The sequence below is a fragment of the Oncorhynchus nerka genome, linkage group LG15, assembly GCF_034236695.1.
Source record: "Oncorhynchus nerka isolate Pitt River linkage group LG15, Oner_Uvic_2.0, whole genome shotgun sequence".
In the NCBI taxonomy this organism is placed as follows: Eukaryota; Metazoa; Chordata; class Actinopteri; order Salmoniformes; family Salmonidae; genus Oncorhynchus; species Oncorhynchus nerka.
The window spans coordinates 2220369-2245931 of NC_088410.1; the positions used below are offsets into that span (position 1 = coordinate 2220369).

General features: G+C 42.9%; 1 pseudogene; it reads right to left on the bottom strand.

The window, feature by feature from the left end:
• Positions 1-1436: 1436 nt before the first annotated feature.
• On the bottom strand, positions 1437-21669 carry LOC115127733 (zinc finger protein 883-like; annotated as a pseudogene).
• Between the last annotated feature and the right edge of the window lie 3894 nt (positions 21670-25563).

Sequence of the window (25563 nt, forward strand, 5' to 3'; positions counted from 1 at the left end):
TGGAGCCGAGGCTACATGATATGTCTCATACCTACTTTTCCAACATGAACTTGCTCAGGCTTTTGGAGAGCAACGTCAGTGAAACCTGGAGTCGAGGCTACATGATATGTCTCATACCCTACTTTTCCAACATGAACTTCCTCAGGTTTTGGAAAGCAACGTCAGTGAAACCTGGAGTCGAAGGCTACATGATATGTCTCATACCCTACTTTTCCAACATGAACTTCCTCAGGCTTTTGGAGAGCAACGTCAGTGAAACCTGGAGCCGAGGCTACATGATATGTCTCATACCCTACTTTTCCAACATGAACTTCCTCAGGCTTTTGGAGAGCAACGTCAGTGAAACCTGGAGTCGAGGCTACATGATATGTCTCATACCCTACTTTTCCAACATGAACTTCCTCAGGCTTTTGGAGAGCAACGTCAGTGAAACCTGGAGCCGAGGCTACATGATATGTCTCATACCCTACTTTTCCAACATGAACTTCCTCAGGCTTTTGGAGAGCAACGTCAGTGAAACCTGGAGTCGAGGCTACATGATATGTCTCATACCCTACTTTTCCAACATGAACTTCCTCAGGCTTTTGGAGAGCAACGTCAGTGAAACCTGGAGTCGAGGCTACATGATATGTCTCATACCCTACTTTTCCAACATGAACTTGCTCAGGCTTTCGGAGAGCAACGTCAGTGAAACCTGGAGCCGAGGCTACATGATATGTCTCATACCTACTTTTCCAACATGAACTTGCTCAGGCTTTTGGAGAGCAACGTCAGTGAAACCTGGAGTCGAGGCTACATGATATGTCTCATACCCTACTTTTCCAACATGAACTTCCTCAGGTTTTTGGAAAGCAACGTCAGTGAAACCTGGAGTCGAAGGCTACATGATATGTCTCATACCCTACTTTTCCAACATGAACTTCCTCAGGCTTTTGGAGAGCAACGTCAGTGAAACCTGGAGTCGAGGTGATATTAGAAACTCATTTTTCTGTTTATATGCAGCAACATCTGGAACATGTGAAAGCTTCTCCAACTACACCAAAACATCACATGTATTGTCCTGTTCCTCCAACAATAACATTTTCTATAAATGTTCCATTTACAAAATTAAAAATCATTTGAGTTTAGAGCTGTCAAAAGTTGTGGGATTTTACAATATTATAAATTATGTTATTATGTAACAAGTTGAACACAAACACTACGACATCAATAGTTCGATTACAAATAGATCATTACTCTCTGTGTTCTACTACCCAGGTCTGGTGTTGGAGATCATTCCACACTCTGTGTTCTACTAACCAGGTCTGGTGTTGGAGATCATTCCACACTCTGTGTTCTACTACCCAGGTCTGGTGTTGGAGGTCATTCCACACTCTGTGTTCTACTACCCAGGTCTGGTGTTGGAGATCATTCTACACTCTGTGTTCTACTACCCAGGTCTGGTGTTGGAGATCATTCCACACTCTGTGTTCTACTAACCAGGTCTGGTGTTGGAGATCATTCCACACTCTGTGTTCTACTACCCAGGTCTGGTGTTGGAGGTCATTCCACACTCTGTGTTCTACTACCCAGGTCTGGTGTTGGAGATCATTCCACACTCTGTGTTCTACTACCCAGGTCTGGTGTTGGATGTCATTTCACACTCTGTGTTCTACTACCCAGGTCTGGTGTTGGAGATCATTCCACACTCTGTGTTCTACTACCCAGGTCTGGTGTTGGAGATCATTCCACACTCTGTGTTCTACTACCCAGGTCTGGTGTTGGATGTCATTCCACACTCTGTGCTCTACTACCAAGGTCTGGTGTTGGAGATCATTCCACACTCTGTGGTTCTCCTGCATGTATTTTCTTGTGTTTTGCCAGGGAGTCTGAGCGAATAAAGCTCTTCCCACACTGATCACAGCTATAAGGCTTCTCTCCTGTGTGTTTTCTCTGGTGTCTTCTCAAGTCGCTTGAGGAAGTAAAGCTCATTCCACAGTCGGAGCAGTGGTACGGTTTCTCACCCGTGTGGATTCGTTTGTGTGTAGCCAGGGCAGTCCAGGTGGCAAAACTATCCTCGCATACATCACAGCTGTAAGGTTTCTCTCCGGTGTGTGTTCTCTTGTGTACAGTCAGGTTTCCTGGCAAAGCAAAATGTTTCCCACATTCATCGCAGCTATACGGCTGCTCTCCCGTGTGGGTTCTCTGGTGTACAGTCAGGTGTGCTGACTGAGTGAATCTCTTGCCACATTCATCGCAGCTATAAGGCCTCTCTCCCGTGTGTGTTCTCTGGTGAACTATCAGGTTTGTTGCTGCGGCAAAGCTTTTCCCACATTGACCACAACTAAAAGTCCTCTCTGTGTGTAACCTCTGGTGTATCGTCAGTTTGTCTAATCCAGCAAAAGTCATCCCACAATCTGAGCAGTGGTATAGTTTCTCTCCGTGTGGATTCTCTGGTGTGATATCAGTCCGCTTGATGTAGTAAAACTCATCCCACAGTCTGAGCAACGGTATGGTTTCTCTACAGTGTGGCTTCTCTGGTGTACAGTCAGATCAGCTGTGTGTGATAGATTCAGGTTCCTTGCGGCAGGAAAACTCTTCCCACACTGATCTCCTGTATGTGTTCTCTGGTGTGATATCAGTCCACCTGAGGTAGTAAAACTCATTCCACAGTCGGAGCAGTGGTAAGGTTTCTCACCCGTGTGTGTTCTCTGGTGAATTGTCAGGTTGCCTGACTGAGCAAAACTCTTCCCACATCGATCACAACTGAAAGGTTTCTCTCCTGTGTGTGTTCTCCGATGAGATATCATCTGGCTACGTGTAGTAAAACTCCTTGCACAGTCGGAGCAGCTGTAAGGTTTCTCTCCCGTGTGGATTCTCTGGTGTATTTTAAGATCTGAAGAAGAGGTGAAACTCTTCCCACAGTCAGAGCAGCGGTGAGGTTTCTTCCCTGACGGTCTCTGCTGGTGTTTCTTGAGGTGTTCTGATCTGGAGAAACTCGTCTCTGCCCTGTCAGCATCATGAGGTTGTTGAGGCTCCCCAGAGGATCCACGATAGTTCAGTCTCTCTCCTGTGTGAACAACAAAGTCAAACGGTTAAAGGCTGAAATCCACTGTTTATTTGAGGTAAAAGTTGTACAATAATGTACGTCTTTAATGAATGTTTAACCTCACTAGGGTACGTGGGACGCTAGCACACGACTAACATCCAGTGAAATTGCAAACATCCAAATTCAAAAACAGAAATAGTCATTATAAAAATTCATAAAACATACAAGTTTAAAGATCAACTTCTTGTTAATCCAACCACGGTGTCAGATTTCAAAAAGGCTTTATGGCGAAAGCCTACCATGTGATAATCTGAGAACAGCGCCCGGCAGACAAATCATTACAAACATTAACCTGCCAAGTAGAGAAGTTACACAAGTCAGAAATAGCAATAAATTGAATCACTTACCTTTGATGATCTTCATATGGTTGCACTCACAATACTCCCATTTACTCAATAAATGTTAGTTTTGTTCAATAAAGTCTCTTTTTATATCCAAAAACCTCAGTTTTGTTCACGCGTTTTGTTCAGTAATCCACAGGCTCAAAGGCAATCACAACAGCCAGATGAAAAATCCAAATAGTTCATAGAAACATTTCAAACAATGTTAATAATCCTCAGGTTGTTTTTAGTTTTTCACAATGTTTTTTACATTTATTTTACTTTTATTTAACTAGGCAGGTCAGTTAACCTCTTCAGTCGACCCTCTACTTTTTTGAACATTCTGTTAAAAATCGCGCAACATTTCAGCGCCATGCTACTCATGCCAGGAATATAGTATATGCATTTGCTTAGTCTGTGTGGATAGAAAACACTCAGACGTTTAAAAAACTGGTTAAATCACTGCTGTGGCTTTACCAGAACGGCATTTACATCGAAAAGCACAGGAAAAACTGATCACTGAAAATGGGGAAAATATATCCATGCGCTACTTGAACCCATTGATAAACGTGAACCACAATTAATTGACTGAGGTTGCAGTACCTACAGCTTCCACAGGGTGTCTAGAGTCTTGTCATTTCCCTTCGAGTTTTTTCTTGGTCAAACACATACAGGACACCGTATCTAATCCGGTCTAGGACCGGATATTTTCGTTGAGTTTCTAGCCGGACATTTTTCCAGACGGACAGCTAATAATCTTTACATCGCCTCCTGATGAATTTTATCGCTTATTAACGTTTACTAATACCTAAAGTTGCATTACAAACGTATTTCGAAGTGTTTTGTGAAAGTTTATCGTCGACGTTTTGAATTTTAAAAAATGACGTTACGTTTTGAAACGATGTTTTTTTCGTTTATCACACAGTCTACATATAACGATATCTAGGCTTTATATGGACCGATTTAATCGAAATAAAGACCCAAATAGTGTTTATGGGACATCTAGGAGTGCCAACAAAGAAGATGGTGAAAGGTAATGAATGTTTTCTATTTTATTGTGCGGTTTGTGTAACGCCGAAATGCTAATTATTTTGTTTACGTCCCCTGTGGGTCTTTTGGGGTGTTGCATGCTATCAGATAATAGCTTCTCATGCTTTCGCCGAAAAGTATTTTAAAAATCTGACTTGTTGCCTGGATTCACAACGAGTGTAGCTTTAATTCGATACCCTGCATGTGTATTTTAATGAACTTTTGAGTTTTAACTAATACTATTAGCATTTAGCGTAGCGCATTTGCATTTCCAGAGCTCTAGTTGGGACGCAAGCGTCCCGGGTAGAAGCAACAGGTTAAGAACAAATTCATTGACAGCCTAGGAACAGTGGGTTAACTGCCTTGTTCAGGGACAGAAAGACCTTGTACCTTGTCAGCTTGGGGATTTGAACTTGCAACCGTCCAACGCTCTAACCACTAAGCTTCCCTTCCACCCGATGTATTCTGAATATTACAGCGCAATATAAGTGCAAGATCAGGAGTGCTACTGAAGGAAACTCACATTAAGCTCTGTGTCTAGGGGTGGCGCTGTACTGCAACGCCAGCTGTGACTCTGGGTTCGCGCCCAGGCTCTGTCGTCACCGGCTCTGTCGTCACCGGCTCTGTCGTCACCGACCGGGAGATCCGTGGGGCGACGCACAATTGGCCTAGAGGTCCGGGTTAGGGTTGGCCGGTAGGGATGTCCTTGTCTCATTGGCCTAGAGGTCCGGGTTAGGGTTGGCCGGTAGGGATGTCCTTGTCTCATTGGCCTAGAGGTCCGGGTTGGGGTTGGCCGGTAGGGATGTCCTTGTCTCATTGGCCTAGAGGTCCGGGTTGGCCGGTAGGGATGTCCTTGTCTCATTGGCCTAGAGGTCCGGGTTAGGGTTGGCCGGTAGGGATATCCTTGTCTCATTGCGCACCAGCGACTCCTGTGGCGGGCCGGGCTAACCAAGTTGATTTGCGACAACACAAACATGACACATTGGTGCGTCTGGCTTCCGGGTTGGATGCACGCAGTGTTAAGAAGCAGTGAGGCTTGGTTGGGTTGTGTATCGGAGGACGCATGACTTTCAACCTTTGTCTCTCCCGAGCCCGTACGGGAGTTGTAGCGATGAGACATGATAGTAGCTACTAAAAACAACAATTGGATACCATGAAATTGGGGAGAAAAAGGGGTAAAAAAAAACAATTAAAATAAAAAAAGCTCTATAAGCTCTAAACTCAGGGGAGTTCTCATAGGCTGACAGCAAAAATAGCCTCCATTTACAGGTTGAATATGAGTGCATTTCACACTACTTTTGGATTATTGGATTGTAAAGGCTCGTTTGAATGTCCTATAATGTTTGTGTTGTCGCAAATCAACTTTTAAAAAACACTTCAACCAGTAAAATGCGCGTTGGCTAGCTTTGCTACCAGCCTATGTCAATAAGCGTTAGCATTCCAGCTAACAGCTTTGCTACCAGCCTAGCATTAGCATCCTAGCTAACAGCTTTGCTACCAGCCTATGTCAATAAATGTTAGCATTCTTTGCTACCAGTCTAGCATTAGCATTTGCACTAACAACTGCTGCATCCCCCCAAAAAATATTTTGCAACTATCACAACCAGATATAATTATTGATAATCAATCAATAATCAAAACACTATAAGCCTATAAGAACCTAGCCTGTCTCTTAATGAAACTCACCATGCCTTGGGTGTTTCTGAATATAGGATATGAGGTTATCCTAGCCTGTCTCTCACCATGCCTTGGGTGTTTCTGAATATAGGATATGAGGTTATCCTAGCCTGTCTCTGGGTGTTTCTGAATATAGGATATGAGGTTATCCTAGCCTGTCTCTGGGTGTTTCTGAATATAGGATATGAGGTTATCCTAGCCTCCCTCTGGGTGTTTCTGAATATAGGATATGAGGTTATCCTAGCCTCCCTCTGGGTGTGTCTGAATATTGGATATGAGGTTATCCTAGCCTCCCTCTGGGTGTTTCTGAATATAGGATATGAGGTTATCCTAGCCTCCCTCTGGGTGTTTCTGAATATAGGATATGAGGTTATCCTAGCCTCCCTCTGGGTGTGTCTGAATATAGGATATGAGGTTATCCTAGCCTGTCTCTTAATGAAACTCACCATGCCTTGGGTGTTTCTGAATATAGGATATGAGGTTATCCTAGCCTCCCTCTGGGTGTTTCTGAATATAGGATATGAGGTTATCCTAGCCTGTCTCTGGGTGTTTCTGAATATAGGATATGAGGTTATCCTAGCCTGTCTCTGGGTGTTTCTGAATATAGGATATGAGGTTATCCTAGCCTTTCTCTGGGTGTTTCTGAATATAGGATATGAGATTATCCTAGCCTCCCTCTGGGTGTTTCTGAATGTAGGATATGAGGTTATCCTAGCCTGTCTTAATGAAACTCACCATGCCTTGGGTGTTTCTGAATATAGGATATGAGGTTATCCTAGCCTGTCTCTTAATGAAACTCACCATGTCTTGGGTGTTTCTGAATATAGGATATGAGGTTATCCTAGCCTGTCTCTGGGTGTTTCTGAATATAGGATATGAGGTTATCCTAGCCTGTCTCTGGGTGTTTCTGAATATAGGATATGAGGTTATCCTAGCCTGTCTCTGGGTGTTTCTGAATATAGGATATGAGGTTATCCTAGCCTCCCTCTGGGTGTTTCTGAATATAGGATATGAGGTTATCCTAGCATCCCTCTGGGTGTGTCTGAATATAGGATATGAGGTTATCCTAGCCTCCCTCTGGGTGTTTCTGAATATAGGATATGAGGTTATCCTAGCCTCCCTCTGGGTGTTTCTGAATATAGGATATGAGGTTATCCTAGCCTCCCTCTGGGTGTTTCTGAATGTAGGATATGAGGTTATCCTAGCCTGTCTTAATGAAACTCACCATGCCTTGGGTGTTTCTGAATATAGGATATGAGGTTATCCTAGCCTGTCTCTTAATGAAACTCACCATGTCTTGGGTGTTTCTGAATATAGGATATGAGGTTATCCTAGCCTGCCTCTTAATGAAACTCACCATGCCTTGGGTGTTTCTGAATATAGGATATGAGGTTATCCTAGCCTCCTCTGGGTGTTTCTGAATATAGGATATGAGGTTATCCTAGCCTGTCTCTCACCATGCCTTGGGTGTTTCTGAATATAGGATATGAGGTTATCCTAGCCTCCCTCTGGGTGTTTCTGAATATAGGATATGAGGTTATCCTAGCCTGTCTCTGGGTGTTTCTGAATATAGGATATGAGGTTATCCTAGCCTTTCTCTGGGTGTTTCTGAATATAGGATATGAGATTATCCTAGCCTCCCTCTGGGTGTTTCTGAATATAGGATATGAGGTTATCCTAGCCTGCCTCTTAATGAAACTCACCATGCCTTGGGTGTTTCTGAATATAGGATATGAGGTTATCCTAGCCTCCCTATGGGTGTTTCTGAATATAGGATATGAGGTTATCCTAGCCTGTCTCTCACCATGCCTTGGGTGTTTCTGAATATAGGATATGAGGTTATCCTAGCCTCCCTCTGGGTGTTTCTGAATATAGGATATGAGGTTATCCTAGCCTCCCTCTGGGTGTTTCTGAATGTAGGATATGAGGTTATCCTAGCCTGTCTTAATGAAACTCACCATGCCTTGGGTGTTTCTGAATATAGGATATGAGGTTATCCTAGCCTGTCTCTTAATGAAACTCACCATGTCTTGGGTGTTTCTGAATATAGGATATGAGGTTATCCTAGCCTGCCTCTTAATGAAACTCACCATGCCTTGGGTGTTTCTGAATATAGGATATGAGGTTATCCTAGCCTCCCTCTGGGTGTTTCTGAATATAGGATATGAGGTTATCCTAGCCTGTCTCTTAATGAAACTCACCATGTCTTGGGTGTTTCTGAATATAGGATATGAGGTTATCCTAGCCTGCCTCTTAATGAAACTCACCATGCCTTGGGTGTTTCTGAATATAGGATATGAGGTTATCCTAGCCTCCCTCTGGGTGTTTCTGAATATAGGATATGAGGTTATCCTAGCCTGTCTCTCACCATGCCTTGGGTGTTTCTGAATATAGGATATGAGGTTATCCTAGCCTCCCTCTGGGTGTTTCTGAATATAGGATATGAGGTTATCCTAGCCTGTCTCTGGGTGTTTCTGAATATAGGATATGAGGTTATCCTAGCCTTTCTCTGGGTGTTTCTGAATATAGGATATGAGATTATCCTAGCCTCCCTCTGGGTGTTTCTGAATGTAGGATATGAGGTTATCCTAGCCTCCCTCTGGGTGTTTCTGAATATAGGATATGAGGTTATCCTAGCCTGTCTCTGGGTGTTTCTGAATATAGGATATGAGGTTATCCTAGCCTCCCCCTGGGTGTTTCTGAATATAGGATATGAGGTTATCCTAGCCTGTCTCTGGGTGTTTCTGAATATAGGATATGAGGTTATCCTAGCCTCCCTCTGGGTGTTTCTGAATATAGGATATGAGGTTATCCTAGCCTCCCTCTGGGTGTTTCTGAATATAGGATATGAGGTTATCCTAGCCTCCCTCTGGGTGTGTCTGAATATAGGATATGAGGTTATCCTAGCCTGCCTCTGGGTGTTTCTGAATATAGGATATGAGGTTATCCTAACCTGTCTCTGGGTGTTTCTGAATATAGGATATGAGGTTATCCTAGCCTGTCTCTCACCATGCCCTGAGTGTTTCTGAATATAGGATATGAGGTTATCCTAGCCTCCCTCTGGGTGTTTCTGAATATAGGATATGAGGTTATCCTAGCCTCCCTCTGGGTGTTTCTGAATATAGGATATGAGGTTATCCTAGCCTCTCTTAATGAAACTCACCATGCCTTGGTTGTTTCTGAATATAGGATATGAGGTTATCCTAGCCTGTCTCTGGGTGTTTCTGAATATAGGATATGAGGTTATCCTAGCCTGTCTCTGGGTGTTTCTGAATATAGGATATGAGGTTATCCTAGCCTCTCAATGAAACTCACCAAGTCTTGGGTAGTTCTGAATATAGGATATGAGGTTATCCTAGCCTGTCTCTTAATGAAACTCACCATGCCTTGGGTGTTTCTGAATATAGGATATGAGGTTATCCTAGCCTCCCTTAATGAAACTCACCAAGTCTTGGGTGTTTCTGAATATAGGATATGAGGTTATCCTAGCCTCCCTCTGGGTGTTTCTGAATATAGGATATGAGGTTATCCTAGCCTCTCTTAATGAAACTCACCATGCCTTGGGTGTTTCTGAATATAGGATATGAGGTTATCCTAGCCTGTCTCTTAATGAAACTCACCATGCCTTGGGTGTTTCTGAATATAGGATATGAGGTTATCCTAGCCTCCCCCTGGGTGTTTCTGAATATAGGATATGAGGTTATCCTAGCCTGTCTCTGGGTGTTTCTGAATATAGGATATGAGGTTATCCTAGCCTCCCTCTGGGTGTTTCTGAATATAGGATATGAGGTTATCCTAGCCTCTCTTAATGAAACTCACCAAGCCTTGGGTGTTTCTGAATATAGGATATGAGGTTATCCTAGCCTCTCTTAATGAAACTCACCATGCCTTGGGTGTTTCTGAATATAGGATATGAGGTTATCCTAGACTGCCTCTGGGTGTTTCTGAATATAGGATATGAGGTTATCCTAGCCTCCCCCTGGGTGTTTCTGAATATAGGATATGAGGTTATCCTAGCCTGCCTCTGGGTGTTTCTGAATATAGGATATGAGGTTATCCTAGCCTCCCTCTGGGTGTTTCTGAATATAGGATATGAGGTTATCCTAGCCTCCCCCTGGGTGTTTCTGAATATAGGATATGAGGTTATCCTAGCCTCCCTCTGGGTGTTTCTGAATATAGGATATGAGGTTATCCTAGACTGCCTCTGGGTGTTTCTGAATATAGGATATGAGGTTATCCTAGCCTCCCTCTGGGTGTTTCTGAATATAGGATATGAGGTTATCCTAGCCTGTCTCTCACCATGCCTTGGGTGTTTCTGAATATAGGATATGAGGTTATCCTAGCCTCCCTCTGGGTGTTTCTGAATATAGGATATGAGGTTATCCTAGCCTCCTCTGGGTGTTTCTGAATATAGGATATGAGGTTATCCTAGCCTGCCTCTGGGTGTTTCTGAATATAGGATATGAGGTTATCATAGCCTCCCTCTGGGTGTTTCTGAATATAGGATATGAGGTTATCCTAGACTGCCTCTGGGTGTTTCTGAATATAGGATATGAGGTTATCCTAGCCTCCCTCTGGGTGTTTCTGAATATAGGATATGAGGTTATCCTAGCCTGTCTCTCACCATGCCTTGGGTGTTTCTGAATATAGGATATGAGGTTATCCTAGCCTCCCTCTGGGTGTTTCTGAATATAGGATATGAGGTTATCCTAGCCTGTCTCTGGGTGTTTCTGAATATAGGATATGAGGTTATCCTAGCCTGTCTCTGGGTGTTTCTGAATATAGGATATGAGGTTATCCTAGCCTCCCCCTGGGTGTTTCTGAATATAGGATATGAGGTTATCCTAGCCTGTCTCTGGGTGTTTCTGAATATAGGATATGAGGTTATCCTAGCCTCCCTCTGGGTGTTTCTGAATATAGGATATGAGGTTATCCTAGCCTGCCTCTTAATGAAACTCACCAAGTCATGGAAACTTGCTCTTTGCTCAGTTTCTTCTTGAATGTCACATGCTGATTTCCACTTTGTCTCTGAGTTAGGAGATGGTTATTCTCATGTTAGATAGTGAATCTCTGTCATGTACTGGATACCTTGCATAACATTAACACACGGGTGACCAGTCTAGAACCTTACAGCTCTAATAGGTGACCAGTCTAGAACCTTACAGCTCTAATGGGTGAACAGTCTAGAACCTTACAGCTCTAATGGGTGAACAGTCTAGAACCTTACAACTCTAATGGGTGACCAGTCTAGAACCTTACAGCTCTAATGGGTGAACAGTCTAGAACCTTACAACTCTAATGGGTGACCAGTCTAGAACCTTACAGCTCTAATAGGTGACCAGTCTAGAACCTTACAGCTCTAATGGGTGAACAGTCTAGAACCTTACAACCTTAATGGGTGACCAGTCCAGAACCTTACAACTCTAATGGGTGACCAGTCCAGAGCCTTACAACTCTAATGGGAGACCAGTCCAGAGCCTTTACAACTCTAATGGGTGACCAGTCCAGAGCCTTTACAACTCTAATGGGTGACAAGTCCAGAGCCTTACAACTCTAATGGGTGACCAGTCCAGAGCCTTACAGCTCTAATGGGTGACCAGTCCAGAACCTTACCATCTACAACTCTAATGGGTGACCAGTCCAGAGCCTTACAGCTCTAATGGGTGACCAGTCCAGAACCTTACAACTCTAATGGGTGACCAGTCCAGAGCCTTACAACTCTAATGGGTGACCAGTCCAGAACCTTACAACTCTAATGGGTGACCAGTCCAGAACCTTACAACTCTAATGGGTGACCAGTCCAGAGCCTTACCATCTACAACTCTAATGGGAGACCAGTCTAGAACCTTACAGCTCTAATAGGTGACCAGTCCAGAACCTTACCATCTACAACTCTAATGGGTGACCAGTCCAGAGCCTTACCATCTACAACTCTAATGGGTGACCAGTCCAGAACCTTACCATCTACAACTCTAATGGGTGACCAGTCCAGAGCCTTACCATCTACAACTCTAATGGGAGACCAGTCCAGAGCCTTACAACTCTAATGGGTGACCAGTCCAGAGCCTTACAACTCTAATGGGTGACCAGTCCAGAACCTTACAACTCTAATGGGTGACCAGTCCAGAGCCTTGCAACTCTAATGGGTGACCAGTCCAGAGCCTTACAACTCTAATGGGTGACCAGTCCAGAGCCTTACAACTCTAATGGGTGACCAGTCCAGAACCTTACAACTCTAATGGGTGACCAGTCCAGAGCCTTACAACTCTAATGGGAGACCAGTCTAGAGCCTTACAACTCTAATGGGTGACCAGTCCAGAGCCTTACCATCTACAACTCTAATGGGTGACCAGTCCAGAACCTTACCATCTACAACTCTAATGGGTGACCAGTCCAGAACCTTACCATCTACAACTCTAATGGGTGACCAGTCCAGAGCCTTACCATCTACAACTCTAATGGGTGACCAGTCCAGAGCCTTACAGCTCTAATGGGTGACCAGTCCAGAACCTTACCATCTACAACTCTAATGGGTGACCAGTCCAGAGCCTTACAACTCTAATGGGTGACCAATCCAGAGCCTTACAACTCTAATGGGTGACCAGTCCAGAACCTTACCATCTACAGCTCTAATGGGTGACCAGTCCAGAACCTTACAACTCTAATGGGTGACCAGTCCAGAGCCTTACAACTCTAATGGGTGACCAGTCCAGAACCTTACAACTCTAATGGGTGACCAGTCCAGAGCCTTACCATCTACAACTCTAATGGGAGACCAGTCCAGAGCCTTACCATCTACAACTCTAATGGGAGACCAGTCCAGAGCCTTACAACTCTAATGGGTGACCAGTCCAGAGCCTTACCATCTACAACTCTAATGGGTGACCAGTCCAGAGCCTTACAACTCTAATGGGTGACCAGTCCAGAGCCTTACAACTCTAATGGGTGACCAGTCCAGAACCTTACAACTCTAATGGGTGACCAGTCCAGAGCCTTACAACTCTAATGGGTGACCAGTCCAGAACCTTACAACTCTAATGGGTGACCAGTCCAGAGCCTTACAACTCTAATGGGTGACCAGTCCAGAACCTTACCATCTACAACTCTAATGGGTGACCAGTCCAGAACCTTACCATATACAACTCTAATGGGTGACCAGTCCAGAACCTTACAACTCTAATGGGAGACCAGTCCAGAGCCTTACCATATACAACTCTAATGGGTGACCAGTCCAGAACCTTACAACTCTAATGGGTGACCAGTCCAGAGCCTTACCATCTACAACTCTAATGGGTGACCAGTCCAGAACCTTACAACTCTAATGGGTGACCAGTCCAGAGCCTTACCATCTACAACTCTAATGGGTGACCAGTCCAGAGCCTTACCATCTACAACTCTAATGGGTGACCAGTCTAGAGCCTTACAACTCTAATGGGTGACCAGTCTAGAGCCTTACAACTCTAATGGGTGACCAGTCCAGAACCTTACAACTCTAATGGGTGACCAGTCCAGAACCTTACAACTCTAATGGGTGACCAGTCCAGAACCTTACAACTCTAATGGGTGACCAGTCCAGAACCTTACCATCTACAACTCTAATGGGTGACCAGTCCAGAACCTTACAACTCTAATGGGTGACCAGTCCAGAACCTTACCATCTACAATTCTAATGGGTGACCAGTCCAGAGCCTTACAACTCTAATGGGTGACCAGTCCAGAACCTTACCATCTACAACTCTAATGGGTGACCAGTCCAGAACCTTACAACTCTAATGGGTGACCAGTCCAGAACCTTACAACTCTAATGGGTGACCAGTCCAGAGCCTTACAACTCTAATGGGTGACCAGTCCAGAGCCTTACAACTAATGGGTGACCAGTCCAGAACCTTACCATCTACAACTCTAATGGGTGACCAGTCCAGAACCTTACCATCTACAACTCTAATGGGTGACCAGTCCAGAACCTTACAACTCTAATGGGAGACCAGTCCAGAGCCTTACCATCTACAACTCTAATGGGTGACCAGTCCAGAACCTTACAACTCTAATGGGTGACCAGTCCAGAGCCTTACCATCTACAACTCTAATGGGTGACCAGTCCAGAACCTTACAACTCTAATGGGTGACCAGTCCAGAGCCTTACCATCTACAACTCTAATGGGTGACCAGTCCAGAGCCTTACCATCTACAACTCTAATGGGTGACCAGTCTAGAGCCTTACAACTCTAATGGGTGACCAGTCTAGAGCCTTACAACTCTAATGGGTGACCAGTCCAGAACCTTACAACTCTAATGGGTGACCAGTCCAGAACCTTACAACTCTAATGGGTGACCAGTCCAGAACCTTACCATCTACAATTCTAATGGGTGACCAGTCCAGAGCCTTACAACTCTAATGGGTGACCAGTCCAGAACCTTACCATCTACAACTCTAATGGGTGACCAGTCCAGAACCTTACAACTCTAATGGGTGACCAGTCCAGAGCCTTACAACTCTAACGGGTGACCAGTCCAGAACCTTACAACTCTAATGGGTGACCAGTCCAGAACCTTACAACTCTAATGGGTGACCAGTCCAGAACCTTACCATCTACAATTCTAATGGGTGACCAGTCCAGAACCTTACAACTCTAATGGGTGACCAGTCCAGAACCTTACCATCTACAACTCTAATGGGTGACCAGTCCAGAACCTTACAACTCTAATGGGTGACCAGTCCAGAACCTCTACCATCTACAGAACCTCTAATGGGTGACCAGTCCAGAGCCTTACAACTCTAATGGGTGACCAGTCCAGAACCTTACCATCTACAACTCTAATGGGTGACCAGTCCAGAACCTTACAACTCTAATGGGTGACCAGTCCAGAACCTTACAACTCTAATGGGTGACCAGTCCAGAGCCTTACAACTAATGGGTGACCAGTCCAGAACCTTACCATCTACAACTCTAATGGGTGACCAGTCTAGAACCTTACCATCTACAACTCTAATGGGTGACCAGTCCAGAACCTTACCATCTACAACTCTAATGGGTGACCAGTCTAGAACCTTACAACTCTAATGGGAGACCAGTCCAGAACCTTACAACTAATGGGTGACCAGTCCAGAGCCTTACAGCTCTAATGGGTGACCAGTCCAGAACCTTACCATCTACAACTCTAATGGGTGACCAGTCCAGAACCTTAGCATCTACAACTCTAATGGGTGACCAGTCCAGAGCCTTACCATCTACAACTCTAATGGGTGACCATTCCAGAACCTTCTACATTCAGACAGCAGTGAATCTCATACCATTACCAAAGTTCTGCTGCTCCAGGGGCCTCACTGGCTTCCCAACACCCTATTCCAGGGTCTAGACCAGTCCGGGAGCCTGTCTGGTAATGGTATGGCTTCCCAACACCCTATTCCAGGGTCTAGACCAGTCCAGGAGCCTCTCTGGTAATGGTATGGCTTCCCAACACCCTATTCCAGGGTCTAGACCAGTCCAGGAGCCTGTCTGGTAATGGTATGGCTTCCCAACACCCTATTCCAGGGTCTAGACCAGTCCAGGAGCCTGTCTGGTAATGGTATGGCTTCCCAACACCCTATTCCAGGGTCTAGACCAGTCCAGGAGCCTCTCTGGTAATGGTATGGCTTCCCAAAACCCTATTCCAGGGTCTAGACCAGTCCAGGAGCCTCTCTGGTAATGGTATGGCTTCCCAACACCCTATTCCAGGGTCTAGACCAGTCCAGGAGCATGTCTGGTAATGGTATGGCTTCCCAACACCCTATTCCAGGGTCTAGACCAGTCCAGGAGCCTCTCTGGTAATGGTATGGCTTCCCAACACCCTATTCCAGGGTCTAGACCAGTCCAGGAGCCTCTCTGGTAATGGTATGGCTTCCCAACACCCTATTCCAGGGTCTAGACCAGTCCAGGAGCCTCTCTGGTAATGGTATGGCTTCCCAACACCCTATTCCAGGGACTACATGTAAACAGCTGCCAACAAGGTCTCTCAGTTGCCCCGCTGGTTGTAAGAAGAGAGACGTTGTTGGCAGCTGTTTCACTATGGACCCAGGGTATTGGGAATCCAAAGAGGCTCCTAGCTTTGCCTACTTAATTGCGTACTAATTGGTTGATGATGTCATTGGAAACACCTACAAAACAAAGAAACTCACCATTTTCACAAACTATTTATAAACACAAACTACAGTTGAAGACGGAAACGTTTACATACACCTTAGCCAAAAACATTTAAACTCAGTTTTTCACAATTCCTGACATTTAATCCTAGTAAAAAAAATCCCTGTTTTAGGACAGTTAGGATCACCACTTTATTTTAAGAATAATAGTAGAAAGAATTATGTATTTCAGATTTGATTTATTTTTATCAGATTCCCAGTGGGTCAGAAATTTCTCATACACTCAATTAGTATTCGGTAGCATTGGCTTTAAATTGTTTAACTTGGGTCAGACGTTTCAGGTAGCCTTCAAAAAGCTTCCCACAATAAATTGGGTGCATTTTGGCCCATTCCTCCTGACAGAGCTGGTGTAACTGAGTCAGGTTTGTAGGCCTCCTTGCTCGCACACGCTTTTTCAGTTCTGCCCAACACATTTTCTATAGGATTGAGGTCAGGGCTTTGTGATGGACACTCCAATACCTTGACTTCATTGGCCTGAAGGTAAAGGGGTTGTTCCACCCAACCTGTAGCTGCTGCTGATTGGTCAAACACATTTTCTATAGGCTTGAGGTCAGGGCTTTGTGATGGACACTCCAATACCTTGACTTCATTGTCCTGAAGGTAATCATTTAAGATAACTAGACAACGAACAAATAGGAACTTCAAAAGGAGTAAAAGGGGCTGTTCCACCCAACCTGTAGCTGCTGCTGATTGGTCAAACAAATTATGCCCAAAGGGGCTGTTCCACCCAACCTGTAGCTGCTGCTGATTGGTCAAACAAATTATGCCCAAAGGGGCTGTTTCACCCAACCTGTAGCTGCTGCTGATTGGTCAAACAAATTATGCCCAAAGGGGCTGTTCCCTATAGCTTTATAGAACGTTCCTGGCACGGTTAAGGTTAGGGGAATATTAACCTGGCACTAATCCTAGTCTGGTCTCTATATTAGTGTAAACTGCTTGTAATCCTAGTCTAGTCTCTATGTTAGTGTAAACTGCTTGTAATCCTAGTCTAGTCTCTATATTAGTGTAAACTGCTTGTAATCCTAGTCTCTATATTAGTGTAAACTGCTTGTAATCCTAGTCTCTATGTTAGTGTAAACTGCTTGTAATCCTAGTCTCTATATTAGTGTAAACTGCTTGTAATCCTAGTCTCTCTAGGATAGGATAAAGTAATCCTTCTCACCCCCCTTAAAAGACCTAGATGCACTATTGTAAAGTGGCTGTTCCACTGGATGTCATAAGGTGAAAGCACCAATTTGCAAATCGCTCTGGATAAGAGCGTCTGCTAAATGACTTAAATGTAAATGTAAATGTCTATATTAGTGTAAACTGCTTGTAATCCTAGTCTCTATATTAGTGTAAACTGCTTGTAATCCTAGTCTCTATATTAGTGTAAACTGCTTGTAATCCTAGTCTCTATGTTAGTGTAAACTGCTTGTAATCCTAGTCTCTATATTAGTGTAAACTGCTTGTAATCCTAGTCTAGTCTCTATATTAGTGTAAAATGCTTGTAATCCTAGTCTCTATATTAGTGTAAACTGCTTGTAATCCTAGTCTCTATGTTAGTGTAAACTGCTTGTAATCCTAGTCTCTATATTAGTGTAAACTGCTTGTAATCCTAGTCTCTATATTAGTGTAAACTGCTTGTAATCCTAGTCTCTATATTAGTGTAAACTGCTTGTAATCCTAGTCTCTATATTAGTGTAAACTGCTTGTAATCCTAGTCTAGTCTCTATATTAGTGTAAACTGCTTGTCTATCTCTAGTCTGCTTGTAATCCTAGTCTCTATATTAGTGTAAACTGCTTGTAATCCTAGTCTCTATATTAGTGTAAACTGCTTGTAATCCTAGTCTCTATATTAGTAAACTGCTTGTAACTGTTTGTAATCCTAGTCTCTATATTAGTGTAAACTGCTTGTAATCCTAGTCTCTATATTAGTGTAAACTGCTTGTAATCCTAGTCTCTAGTTAGTCTAATGTTAATCCTAGTCTAGTCTCTATATTAGTGTAAACTGCTTGTAATCTAGTCTCTATATTAGTGTAAACTGCTTGTAATCCTAGTCTAGTCTATATTAGTGTAAACTGCTTGTAATCCTAGTCTCTATATTAGTGTAAAACTGCTTGTAATCCTAGTCTATATTAGTGTAATCCTAGTCTCTATATTAGCTTGTAATCCTAGTCTCTATATTAGTGTAAACTGCTTGTAATCCTAGTCTCTATATTAGTAATCCTAGTCTCTATAAGTGTAAACTGCTTGTAATCCTAGTCTCTATATTAGTGTAAACTGCTTGTAATCCTAGTCTCTATATTAGTGTAAACTGCTTGTAATCCTAGTCTCTATATTAGTGTAAACTCCTAGTCTCTATATTAGTGTAAACTTGTAATCCTAGTCTAATCCTAGTCTCTATATTAGTGTAAACTGCTTGTAATCCTAGTCTCTATATTAGTGTAAACTGCTTGTAATCCTAGTCTAGTCTCTATATTAGTGTAAACTGCTTGTAATCCTAGTCTCTATATTAGTGTAAACTGCTTGTAATCCTAGTCTCTATATTAGTGTAAACTGCTTGTAATCCTAGTCTCTATATTAGTGTAAACTGCTTGTAATCCTAGTCTCTATATTAGTGTAAACTGCTTGTAATCCTAGTCTCTATATTAGTGTAAACTGCTTGTAATCCTAGTCTCTATATTAGTGTAAACTGCTTGTAATCCTAGTCTAGTCTCTATATTAGTGTAAACTGCTGTAATCCTAGTCTAGTCTCTATATTAGTGTAAACTGCTTGTAATCCTAGTCTCTATATTAGTGTAAACTGCTTGTAATCCTAGTCTCTATATTTAGTGTAAACTGCTTGTAATCCTAGTCTCTATATTAGTGTAAACTGCTTGTAATCCTAGTCTCTATATTAGTGTAAACTGCTTGTAATCCTAGTCTCTATATTAGTGTAAACTGCCTGTAATCCTAGTCTAGTCTCTATATTAGTGTAAACTGCTTGTAATCCTAGTCTAGTCTATATTAGTGTGTAAACTGCTTGTAATCCTAGTCTCTATATTAGTGTAAACTGCTTGTAATCCTAGTCTAGTCTCTATATTAGTGTAAACTGCTTGTAATCCTAGTCTCTATATTAGTGTAAACTGCCTGTAATCCTAGTCTGGTCTCTATATTAGTGTAAACTGATTGTAATCCTAGTCTGGTCTCTATATTAGTGTAAACTGCCTGTAATCCTAGTCTCTATGTTAGTGTAAACTGCTTGTCATCCTAGTCTAGTCTCTATATTAGTGTAAACTGCTTGTAATCCTAGTCTAGTCTCTATATTAGTGTAAACTGCCTGTAATCCTAGTCTCTATATTAGTGTAAACTGCCTGTAATCCTAGTCTCTATGTTAGTGTAAACTGCTTGTAATCCTAGTCTAGTCTCTATATTAGTGTAAACTGCTTGTAATCCTAGTCTAGTCTCTATATTAGTGTAAACTGCTTGTAATCCTAGTCTCTATATTAGTGTAAACTGCTTGTAATCCTAGTCTAGTCTCTATATTAGTGTAAACTGCTTGTAATCCTAGTCTAGTCTCTATGTTAGTGTAAACTGCCTGTAATCCTAGTCTAGTCTCTATATTAGTGTAAACTGCTTGTAATTCTAGTCTAGTCTCTATATTAGTGTAAACTGCTTGTAATCCTAGTCTGGTCTCTATATTAGTGTAAAGAGAAACAATATCAATAGACGAGAGAAAATGTATTCTTGGATATTTTCATTTCCTTCCATTTGTTGAGGAATTCGTAAGTATCTTGAACATAACTAGAATGTTTCTGAGATAAGAGGATTTAATGTAAGAGTCTATATACTCTCTGCTATATTATAGGACTCTGAGCCACAATCACTCACTATCTGAGGTCCGTATGGAACACCGAAAAGGGACAGTCCAAGTATCCGAGGCTTTGTGGATTTTAGGTAACAAGTAAAACTGTCTGTTTGTTCTGTAATATAATTTAGTTCATTAAGTAAAACTGTCTGGGTCTAGGGGAATCTGGCCCAGAAAGATGAGCCATTTGTTTGTTCTGTAATATAATTTAGTTCAGTAAGTAAACTGTCTGGGTCTAGGGGAATCTGGCCCAGAAAGATGAGCCATTTGTTTGTTCTGTAATATAATTTAGTTCAGTAAGTAAACTGTCTGGGTCTAGGGGAATCTGGCCCAGAAAGATGAGCCATTTGTTTGTTCTGTAATATAATTTAGTTCAGTAAGTAAACTGTCTGGGTCTAGGGGAATCTGGCCCAGAAAGATGAGCCATTTGTTTGTTCTGTAATATAATTTAGTTCAGTCTCCGGTTAGGTTTTGTGTTTTCCAAATGTATTGAGTGAGGCAAATGGGGAATAATGTGTGTCTATTGGTCAATTGTCCTCTAGGAGATATTGTACTGTATCCCCATTATAACAATCTGAGATCCTTTATCCCATCTTTTATTCATTTTAATTTGATTTATTTTAGAATACGAAAACTCACTAGCTTCTCGAACTCTCGTCTTCCTAAAACTCACTAGCTTCTCGAACTCTCGTCTTCCTAAAACTCACTAGCTTCTCGAACTCTCGTCTTCCTAAAACTCACTAGATTCTAAAACTCTCGTCTTCCTAAAACTCACTAGATTCTAGAACTCTCGTCTTCCTAAAACTCACTAGATTCTAGAACTCTCGTCTTCCTAAAACTCACTAGATTCTAGAACTCTCGTCTTCCTAAAACTCACTAAATTCTAGAACTCTCGTCTTCCTAAAACTCACTAGATTCTAGAACTCGTCTTCCTTAAGACAGTACTTACCGGTGTTAATAAGATCTCCTGACTCCTCTTCCAATATGACAGTTATCTCTCCCTCTTTCTCCTCCTTCACTCCAAAAACTGCAACCTCTTCTTTTACAGTCACATCCTCCTCTTCTTCTTCTTTCACTCTGATCGGGTCTTCCTCTTCTTTCACTGAAACGTCTTTCTCTTCTTCTTTCACTGTAACAGCCTCACCCTCTACTTGTTTTTGTATTGTAACATCCTCCTCTTCCTCTACTTCTTGTTTTACTGTAACATCCTCCTCTTGATTCTCCTCTTTCACGACAACGTTCAGCCACAGACCCTCTTTCTCCGTCCAGCAGACCTCCTCCTCTTCATCAGGAGGCGAGTAGCTTGGTGAACTCATGGTCGGGGGATGTTAGCTAACAGTTAGCTAGCTAGGCTAATGCTAACTTAACAAGCCAGCTAGCTGACTAATAACAAGGTAAATAGGACATTAAATGAGACAATTAGCTAAACGACAGAAATGTGTTCAAATCAGAGTGGCTCATATACCAGAAAGCGTCTAAATGGGACGGTTCCGCTATGTTGGTTAGCAAGCTACGGTGATGGCTGACCAGCTGTTGTTGTCTTTCTTCTTTTAGATTTTATTTAACCGACCGAGAGGTGCAAACACCGCCCCTACTGTACTGGAGTGTGAGTCCGGTTACGACCTATCACTACCGCTATAATCTTCTCTTATCTAACCCTGCATATCTAACTAAATAAAATAATTCCCTACAAACTAAACTACTCCCATCACTAGCACCCAATCCTATTCCCAGTCCAAACTACTCCCATCACCACCACCCAATCCTATTCCCAGTCCAAACGTCTCTGACCCTGTCATACAACCTCTCCCCTGTCTACATCGTTACATTTCCCCAACCCATTCCCTCTACCATACAGCCCCATTACCCATTCCAGAGCCCCTTGTTCCTCTATCAATTCCAAAGAGAAATTAAATTCCGAATTAAATTCCGTATGCCCTCATCTTATTCCTAGATCACATAACTCCATCCCTTCTGTTAGCACGACACGATCGCCCGTACAGATTTCCTTGTATCGCAGGGGGGGGGGGGGTTGAATGTTAAATGACGAGACAGAGGCATTGATGCGAGTATCCAGTCTTGTTCAGTACATCACAACTCAACCGGGTATCTCAAGCAGAACCGGTAAAACCCACGAGTTGCAGTAACGAACATTTACCAACAGATGGCATCATTGTGCCATCTTACAACCATAACAGGGGGGGCAGTACGAAAGCGAATGCACTCACTACGGTTAGTCGCTCTGTCTGCTTTATTAACTACGGTTAGTCGCTCTGTCTGGGGGCAGTACGAAAGCGAATGCACTCACTAGGGTTAGTCTCTCTGTCTGCTTTATTAACTACGGTTAGTCGCTCTGTCTGGGGGGGGCAGTACGAAAGCGAATGCACTCACTAGGGTTAGTCGCTCTGTCTGCTTTATTAACTACGGTTAGTCGCTCTGTCTGGGGGGGGGGGGCAGTACGAAAGCGAATGCACTCACTACGGTTAGTCGCTCTGTCTGCTTTATTAACTACGGTTAGTCGCTCTGTCTGGGGGGCAGTACGAAAGCGAATGCACTCACTAGGGTTAGTCTCTCTGTCTGCTTTATTAACTACGGTTAGTCGCTCTGTCTGGGGGGGGGGGGGGGGCAGTACGAAAGCGAATGCACTCACTACGGTTAGTCGCTCTGTCTGCTTTATTAAATGACTCAAATGTAAAAATGTACAATAAATTATAATAAATTAAATAACCTATTTTCCAGAAGGTTTTAATTTCCTCTCTTAACACAACTCCACCTGTGTATCCTGCACTGCTCTTGATCGCTACTTATCTCGACAATATTAATGTCCATTAACTCCTGTTTGAGCCCGGAAATCCAATACAACTGAACATCAATAGCGTATCTCTGTAAGCCAATCGACAGCGTCATTTATTTCTACCCATAAATCCTCACGTTCTGACTCTCCTGATCTTTAATTAATGCACTAAACTGATGCAGTCCCATCAGATTACTAGTCATAAATACACCTGCTTCTGTAAACCCCTTTCACGGGATCCTTGGAACCGTCTGTGTACACTCATAAATACACCTGCTTCAGTAAACCCCTTCACGGGATCCTTGGAACCGTCTGTGTACACTCATAAATACACCTGCTTCTGTAAACCCCTTCACGGGATCCTTGGAACCGTCTGTGTACACTCATAAATACACCTGCTTCTGTAAACTCTTTCACGGGATCCTTGGAACCGTCTGTGTACACTCATAAATACACCTGCTTCAGTAAACCCCTTCACGGGATCCTTGGAACCGTCTGTGTACACTGCAAGGCAAGAATGAAACTGATTACTAATACAGTACCAGTCAAAGGTTTGGAAACACCTACTCATTCAAGGGGTTTTCTTTATTTTACTATTTTCTACATTGTAAAATAATAGTTAAGAGATCAAAACTGTGAAATAACACATATGGAATCAATTAGGGATATCTTCTGTACACCACCCCTACCTTGTCACAACACAACTGATTGGCTCAAACTCATTAAGAAGGAAAGAAATTCAACAAATGGTCTTTTAACAAGGCACACCTGTTCTTTGAAATGCATTCCAGGTGAATACCTTATGAAGCTGGTTGAGAGAATACCAACAGTGTGCAAAGCTGTCATCAAAGCAAAGGGTGGCTACTTTGAAGAATCTTGTTTAACAATTTTTGGGGGTTACTACATGATTCCATATGTGTTATTTCATATTTTTGATGTCTTCACTATTATTCTACAATGTAGAAAATAGTAAAAAAAATAAAGAAAATAAAGAAAAAACCTGGAATGAGTAGGTGTGTACAAACTTTTGACTGGTACTGTATATGTTTACAATATATTTTTTTATTTTTTTATTTTACCTTTATTTAACTAGGCAAGTCAGTTAAGAACAAATTCTTATTTTCAATGACGGCCCTAGGAACAGTATATATATATATATGGGGGATGGATGGAAGCTACAATCTATCTGCATTATTAAACTGATCTGCCCCTTTACTAAATGGGCAATATGAATGTCCAATACACACAATAGACTGACTGGGATGGGGATTTCCCACAATCCCACAATACGGGACATATTGGTAAAAAAAAAAAACTTCCCAGTTGTTGTCACTGAGTAGACTGATACAAACCATACTGTAGGTAAGGCTGTGACGTAGCAGTATGCCGTCACTTCAATTCTGAAGTCTAATAATGCGTTTTCAACTAATTAAAAAAATTAAATACAATATAAGGTCAAATGAACTAATTATTGTATTTTGTTGAATTTATATAACAACATTCCAACCTTGTTTAGCTTTATTTGTCTCCATATACATCCCTTTCAGTGAGGGACTTTTATTTTGTAACGCAAACCGCCGATTCCAACCAATGACTGTAAATATGAATCAGGGGGGAACGACCGCCCCTTCTTTTGAACCACGGAAGTTCAAAGCCGACTCCGGTTCAACAGGCAGAAAACAGGATCCCCAATTATAGTGAATGGGAAGAAACAAAATGCATTCTTCGTGGTAAATCTTCGTGTAAATAAAATACAATTTCGAAAACAATTATTTTACTAATAATTGCTTTTAATACACCAGATGTATGTCCTTGAACCGATTATTTTAAAACCGGACACAGAAGTTCTAATGATAATTTAGTCTCGAATAGAAGCCTGCAGTACCCCGGTCGGCCTTCAATTGGAGTTCCTCAATGAGAGGGGGCAGCATTGAGCTAGTCTGCAACGTCACTTCCTGGAGTAGCTCAAATTGCACAACGTGAAGTAGGGCAAAGGGGAGATACTCAAATCAGTTGCATAACTGAATGCATTCAACCCAAATGTGTCTTCCGCATTTAACCCGACACCTCTAAATCAGTCATAGGCCTATCGTCAACCAATCACATTTCTTAAATCCTCTCGGCGCTAAATTCCAGCTAAAATTCGAGACGACACTTAAGCCTAACTTAAGCCTATACTGACCCGAAATTATAAACGCAACACAATTGCAAAGATTTTTACAGAGTTGCAGTTCATAGAAGAAAATCAACCAATTGAAACAAATGAATTAAGCCCTAATCTATGGATTTCACATGACTGGGCAGAGGCACAGCCATGGGTGGGGCTGGGAGGGCAGAGGCCCACCCACTAGGGAGCCAGGCCCAGCCATGGGTGGGGCTGGGAGGGCATAGGCCCACCCACTAGGGAGCCAGGCCCAGCCATGGGTGGGGCTGGGAGGGCATAGGCCCACCCACTAGGGAGCCAGGCCCAGCCATGGGTGGGGCTGGGAGGGCAGAGGCCCACCCACTAGTGAATCAGGCACAGCCATGGGTGGGGCTGGGAGGGCCAGAGGCCCACCCACTAGTGAATCAGGCACAGCCATGGGTGGGGCTGGGAGGGCATAGGCCCACCCACTGGGGAGCCAGTCCCAGCAATGGGTGGGGCTG